Below are 7,499 nucleotides of genomic sequence, written 5' to 3'. Positions count from 1 at the left end.
AATCAATGTATCAAAGAAGAAATAAAAATCAAAATTATAAAGTATTTACAGATTAATGAACATGAAAACACTGTATATCAACACTTATGGGATACAGCTAAAGCAGTGCTCAGAGGGAAATTTATACCTCTAAATGCCCGTGGCAAAAAATGAAGACAAATCTCAAATCAGTTACCTAACTTTACACCTTAAGGAACTAGGAAAAGAAGAGCAAACAAAATAAAAAGCTAGCAGAAGGAAGAAAATTATAAAAAATAGAGCAGAGTAAAAATAAAATAGAGAATTGAAACATAATAGAGAAAATCAATGAAACCAAAATTTCATTGTTTAAAAAGATAAAAAATAAACTGACAAAACTTTACAGAGGCTGAAAAGAAAAACAGAGAATATGAAAATAACAAAAATTAGAAATGAAAGTGGGGACATTACTATCAACCTTACAGAAATAAAAAGTATTATAGAGAATACTATAAACAATTTTACACCAACAAGCTATATAACCTGAAATAAATGGACAGGAGATGACATCAGTAACATGATGGAATAGAAGAGCCCCAGGTTCATGGGTTCAGATCCCAGGCACGGACAAACACACCACTCATCAGGCCATGATGTGGCAGCATCCTACATACAAAATAGAGGAAGATTCGCACAGATGTTAGCTCAGGGACAATCTTCCTGACCAAAAAAAAAAAAAAAAAAAAGATGCAACATGATTAAGTGGGATTCATTCTTAGGGTGCAAGAATGTTTCAACATGTGTAAGTCAATACACATGATAGAACACATTAATAGAATGAAGGATAAAATCATACGATCCTCTCAACTGATGCAGATAAACCTTTTAACAAAATTCAACACATTTTCAATAAATTGGGTACAGATGGAACATACCTCAACATAATAACACCCATATATGACAAACCTAACGTCATAATCAATGGTGAAAAGCTGAAAACTTTTCCTCTAAAATTAGGAACAAGAGTGCCGATTCTCACTACTGCTACTCAGCATAGTACTGGAAATCCCAGCCACAGCAAGTAGTCTAGCAAAAGAAATAGAAGGCATTCCAATAGGAAAGAAAAAAGTAAAATTGTCTCTGTTTGCAGAAAACATGATCTTATATATAGAAAACCCTAAAGATTACACCAAAAAACTGTTAGAATTAATATATGAATGCAGCAAAGTTGCATGACACAACATCAACATACAAAACTCAATTGCATTTCCATACACTTACAATAAAATATCTGAAAGAGAAATAGAAACTAATCTCATTTGCAATAGCATCAAAAACAATAAAATACTTAGGAACAAATTTAATCAAGGAAGTGAAAGATCAGTACACTGAGAACTATAAGACATGAACGAAAGAAATTGAAGAAGTCACAAATAAATGGAGAGACATCTTGTGTTCATAAATTGGAAGGATTAATATTATAAAAATAACCATACTCCCCACAGCCATCTATAGATTCAATGCCATCCCTATCAACACTCCAATAGAATTTTTTCACAGAAATAGAAAAAAAAAATCTTAACAATTGTATAGAATCACAAAAGACTCTGAATAGCCAAAGCAATCTTAAGAAAGAAGGACAACACTGGAGTCATCACACTTCCTAATTTCAAACTATATTACAAAGCTATAATAATGAAACAGTACGATATTGGCATAAAAACAGACACATAGACCAATGGAACAGAATAGAGAGCCCAGAAATAAACCCACGCATATGCAGAAAACTAATATTTGACAAGGGCACCAAGAATACTCAATGGCAAAAAAGATAGTCTTTTCAATAAATGACGTTGGGAACCTGGATATTCATACGCAAAAGAATGAAATTGTAACCCTATCTTACGCCACTCAAAAAATTAACTCTAAATAGATTAAAGACTTACATGTAAGACCTGAAACTATAAAACTTCTAGAAGAAAACATAGGGAAAAAGCTTTTTCATATTGTTCTTGTTATTTGACATTTTTTGGATGTGACCCCAAAAGCACAAGCTACAAAAGTAAAAATAAACATGTGCGATTACATCAGACTAAAAAGCTTCTGCACACATAGCATAAGAAACAATCAACAAAATGAAGAGGCAACCTACAGAATGGGAGAAAACATTTGCAAACTATCTAATAGATAAAGGGTTAATTTCCAAAATACGTAATGAATTTATACAACTCAATTACAAAAACCATCAATTAAAAACGAGCAGAGAACCTGAGCAAACATTGTTTCAAAGAAGACATACAAATGGCCAATAAGTATGCGAAAAGGTGCTCAGCGTCATGAATCATCAGGGACATGCAGATCAAAACCACAGTGAGATATTACTTCACACACCTTAGGGTGGCTATTGCACAAAAACAAAAGATAACAAGTATTGGTGAGAACGTGGAGAAAAGAGAACCCCTGTGCGCTGTGGGTGGTAAGAATGTAGATTGGTATGACCACTATGGAAAACAGTACAGAGATTCCTCAAAAACTTAAAAACAGAACTATCATATAATCCAGAAACCTCACTTCTTGGTATATATCTGAAGGATGTAATCACTACCTTGAAGAGACCTCTGCACACCCATGTTCATTGCAGCATTATTCAAAATAGCCAAGATATGGAAACAATCTAAGTGTCCACTGGTGGATGAATAGATCAAGAAAAATATAATGAACATTATTCAGCCACAAAAAAAAAAAGGAAATCCTGCCATTGTGACAACATAGATGGACCGTGAGGGCATTAAACTAAGTTAAATTAGTCATATAGAGAAAGACAAATCCTCTATGATCGTACTTATATGTGGAATTTAAAAAAACTGAACTCATAAAAACAGAAAGTAGACTTGTCATTGCCAGGGGATGGGGGTTGGGGGAAATGGGGAGATGCTGGTCAAAGAGCACAAACTTCCAGTTATAAGATGAATAAGTTCTGGGATCTAATATACAGCATAGCAATTATACTTAACAATGCTGTAGGGGCTGCCCGGCAGCGCAGCAGTTATGTTCTCATGTTCGGCTTTGGCAGCCCGGGGTTCGCCGGTTCGGATCCTGGGTGCGGACATGGCACCACTTGGCAAGCCATGCTGTGGTAGGTGTCCCACATATGAAGTAGAGGAAGATGGGCATGGATGTTAGCTCAGGGCTAGTCTTCCTAAAAAAAAAAATGTTGTATTATAAACTCGAAAATTGCTGAGTGGATCTTAAATATTCTCACCACAAAAGAAAAAAATTGTGATTATGTGAGATGATGGATGGGTTAACTAACCTTATCGTGTTAATCATTTCACAATATACACGTGTATCAAATCATTATGTTGTACACCTTAAACTTACACAATGTTTTGTGTCAATTATATCTCAATACAGCTGGAAAAACATAAAGTTAAAAAACAAAACAAAATAAATGAAAAGAGAACAACAGTAGAAACTTAAAAATTGTGAAATGGTATCTTCAGGTTGCTGAGAAGAAAATAGCTGTCAATCTGGAATTGTATAAACAAAACATGATCTTTCAAGAAGGAAAGTACAATAAAGGTATAATCAGAAAACAAATGAGAAAGATAATTTTCTAACAACATTAGAACATTAGTTCCTTTCAGGAGCTGAAAGGATGTGTTTGAGGAAGAAAGAAAATTACCTAAGGAAGATCTTAGAGAAGGAAGAAATGGTAAGAATAGAAAGTCATAAAAGTGCAGGTAAATCTAATAACCATTGACCATTAATTTTGACAATAATATCTCAATGGTGGAGCCAAAAAATAATCTAAAGCTTAAACCTAGAAAACAAGAACATCTAGGCCAGGATGGGATATATAGAGTTAAACTATTCTAAGGTCCACATATTATTGGGAGGTGAATAAAGATATTGACTAATTTTATAATTTAATATAAATATACATATTAAGGGGCTGTCTCCGTGGCCAAGTGGTTAAATTCACACACTCCGCTTCTGCAGTCCAGGGTTCACCAGCTCAGATCCTGGGTGTGGACCTAGCACCGCTCATCAAGCCATGCTGAGGCATTGTTCCACGTAGCAGAGCTAGAAGGATCTACCAGTAGAATATGCAACTATGCCCTTGGGGAATTATGTACTGGGGCTTTTGGGGAGAAATAAAAAAAATTGGCAGCAGATGTTAGCTCAGGTGCCAATCTTTAAAAAATAAATACATACATACTTACATACATACATGCATACATAAATAAACATATTAAAATTTCAGGGATATCCCCATGCCAGAATATAATTAGAATGAGTATATCTCAAATTAACAGAGAAAAAATCGTTAAATTAGGAAAACAAACAACCATAACTAATCAAAAGTAAATCAAGAAAGGAGATAAACAAACAGAAAAAAAACAACAAATAAGGAAGCACAGACACTAAGGTGGAAATATATACAAATGTGTCAATCATCACAAAAATGTAAAACAACAAACTGGATGGAAGTCATAAATGATCAATATATATTTTTAAATCCAACTACATGACATTTACAAAAGGCAAACTTATAATACAAAAATTGAAACTAAAGAAGGATGAGACACATGCAAAACCAAATGATGACACAGTTTAACAGCAGGCAAATAGTCTTGGAGGCAAAACATGTTTTTAGAGATAAGTAAATTCCCTACATATTGATAAAAGTTTCAATCTACCAGGACTATATAAAAGTTTTAAATTTTATGTACCTAATAACAGCTTCAAAATATAAAGAGCCCAAATTGAAAAAACAAGAAGAAATTGACAAATTCATAGTCGTATTAGATTTAGCATGCTTTTCTTAGTAATTGATAGAAGTAGACAAAAATTGCTATGTATGAAAATTACTTAAACAGAGAAAAATTATCTAAAGTACTTATATAGGGCAGTCATATGAAAAACAAATGGTTTCAAATTCTTTTCAAGCACATACTAAACATTAACAAAAATTGACCATGTATTCAAATAAAGTAAGAATTTAAAATTTTCAAAAATGTAGTTTTGTGTAGATCCTGTTTTCAGATCAAAGCACTATCAATTCAGATATCAACAAGGAAATAAGAAATTAAATATGTCTTATGACTGGAAATTTAAGAACAGACTTCTAAATACCTGAAGATCAAACAAACACAAATCTTAAGGGAAATTGGGGAATTCTTAGAACTGAAGGATAATAGAAATATTGCCTAGCTCCTACCGACAAAGTCAGGTTCTCTAGAAGGTTAAATTGATAAACACAGGAAGAGAACTATGTTCCACCTGTAATCATTAAAGTTGGCCTGAAAGGGAGGATGGCAAAGAGCCGAGGAACGCTGAGGACATCCTCTCATTACGGAGCAGGAAGCGGTCAGCCCCTTCAACCTCCAGCTCAACCAAACAGAAGAGAGCACATGGATGATTGCCTTATCTGTCATCTGCATCTCAGGTGGGAGCAAAGAGTTCTGAGGACTTTGTTTCTTGAAGATAAGCTTTGAAGAGGGAGCAAAAGACATGAGAGCACTGAGTACCTGAAACGGGAGAGGAGAATGGAAACAGTATTGTTAATGAAGGCAAAATGCTACAGAAAGCAGAGGCTGGAAATACCAAAGATAAAGGATAAACTTTGCAGTTTTGTAGGGCGATTTACTTTCTTTGAAAGTCTACGTCAGTGATTTTTAACCTTTCTTTGGTTCATAGAACCTTTAGAAAATTCAAAGAAATCTGAAAAAAAAAAAAAAATTCTGCATAGATTTTCTGTGGGGGTTACAGAACCCCTGAAGTCCCTTTATAGATCTGGTTTCAAAATCAGTGTTTTAGAGCATACACTGATTCCTGATATCAAAAGTAAGCTAAAATAATGTGGACAAGGAGGTGGTTCAGCCCTGCTGTAATTGCCATCATCACCCGCTCAAACTAACCAGCCAAGACAGGGCGAGCCCTTGCCCCTAACCAGCCGCCTACTTTATTTTCGGTGTCAGGAAGGCCCACTTCCTGACGAAGACCAGGGAGCCAGGCCTGGAATTCTTCTCCCATTTTCTAGGACACTATCTTCCTAAATTGCATTTATTTGGTAATTTTCAAAGCCTGGAATTTCACTAGGGATGGTGAGGAAGCCAGGAAAGAAGAGTAGACTTTGGCTTGAGGATTTGGGCTCTGGCCTCAGAGCAGCAGACTGTGTGCCCTTGGGCAACTTGCTTAACCTCCCTACATCTCCGTTTTCTCATCTGTGAAATAGTACGGCCAGATAAGCTGATTTTTACTTTTCCTTTCTGCACTGTGACTGCCTCCAGGCGAGGGTGAGACTCCACCTGGTGTGGAGGGTCTGGTGGGAAGAATCGACAGGGGAGAAAGCTGATTCTACACTTTCAGTGAAGCTGTGCTAAGTCTCCAAAGTGTGTTAGGAGCTGGCCTTAGAAGGTTCTATGAGGAAACAGACATACGAAGTTCACTTTATCTAGAGAGTTCGGGTGTGTTATTTTGGAGCAGGAAGGCCTTCCGTTTACAAGACATTGTAGAAAATAAATTGAAAATAGGTGAGTCACTAAGATGTTTTCTTCCTCCTATCATCTTTGTAGGCCCATATTCTCAGGTAAGATGCATCAATCCAGACATTTCTGTTTTGTGGGAATGTTCCCAGTGTGTCATACTAGAGAATTCTGGGCTCCTGTTTTCTCTTACTTTTCTGAATTCAACTCTGTTTCCACAGAACAATAAAAGCACACAATTGTGACTATTAAAAGGTGATGAAAAATAAACTTAAGGCAGTACTACTTCTTTGTAAATCATATATATATGTTATATACATATGTAACTATATTATATGTAAATTATGTATTAATATATTCACACATATTTTAATATTTACATATAAACATTAAAATTATATATTCATATAGTCACATATTTACATATACTTACATAGAAATATAAAATTGTATATTAATATACTCACATCCATATCTTCACTTAAAACATGCCATCTTACTCAACAGATGTAAAAACGAAGCAAAACGTCTTCCCTGGCATTGAAGAGCTTCCCACAGAATTCAAACATTTTCTGAACTGAGCCATATTGTCTAATACTACTTTAAATGATATTGCAATATAATAATAATACTTCCAATTATTTAGCTATTTATAATTTTACAAAACGTCATTACCAACAGGTCTTCATTTAATTTGACTTAAGCTCACGGGATGAATGTTTGATGGTGAATTCTGAACTTTGCTTTGTCTGCTTTGTTTTCTTTTTTCTTTTCCTTTTTTTTCTTTCTTATTTCTTCCCTGGCAAATATTCCATACATGATATGTCAGTCTAAGAAATCAAATATCAAACTATCAATTCAAAAATTCTTCAAGATTTAAATCATGTCTTCATATTCTAAGGTTTCTTATAGCATGTTTCTAATTTTACACACTGCTGGTGGAAGCAGCAGCCCACACCAGCACATTCATTTTCAGCAAAGACTGTATTGAAAAATAATTCCTACTGCCAAAATAAATGAAGACTATTGATTTACCCACTAAGCATTCTG

The sequence above is a fragment of the Equus caballus genome, chromosome 2 (genome assembly GCF_041296265.1).
Source record: "Equus caballus isolate H_3958 breed thoroughbred chromosome 2, TB-T2T, whole genome shotgun sequence".
NCBI classification, from domain to species: domain Eukaryota; kingdom Metazoa; phylum Chordata; class Mammalia; order Perissodactyla; family Equidae; genus Equus; species Equus caballus.
Note: the sequence above shows the minus strand (reverse complement) of the source record.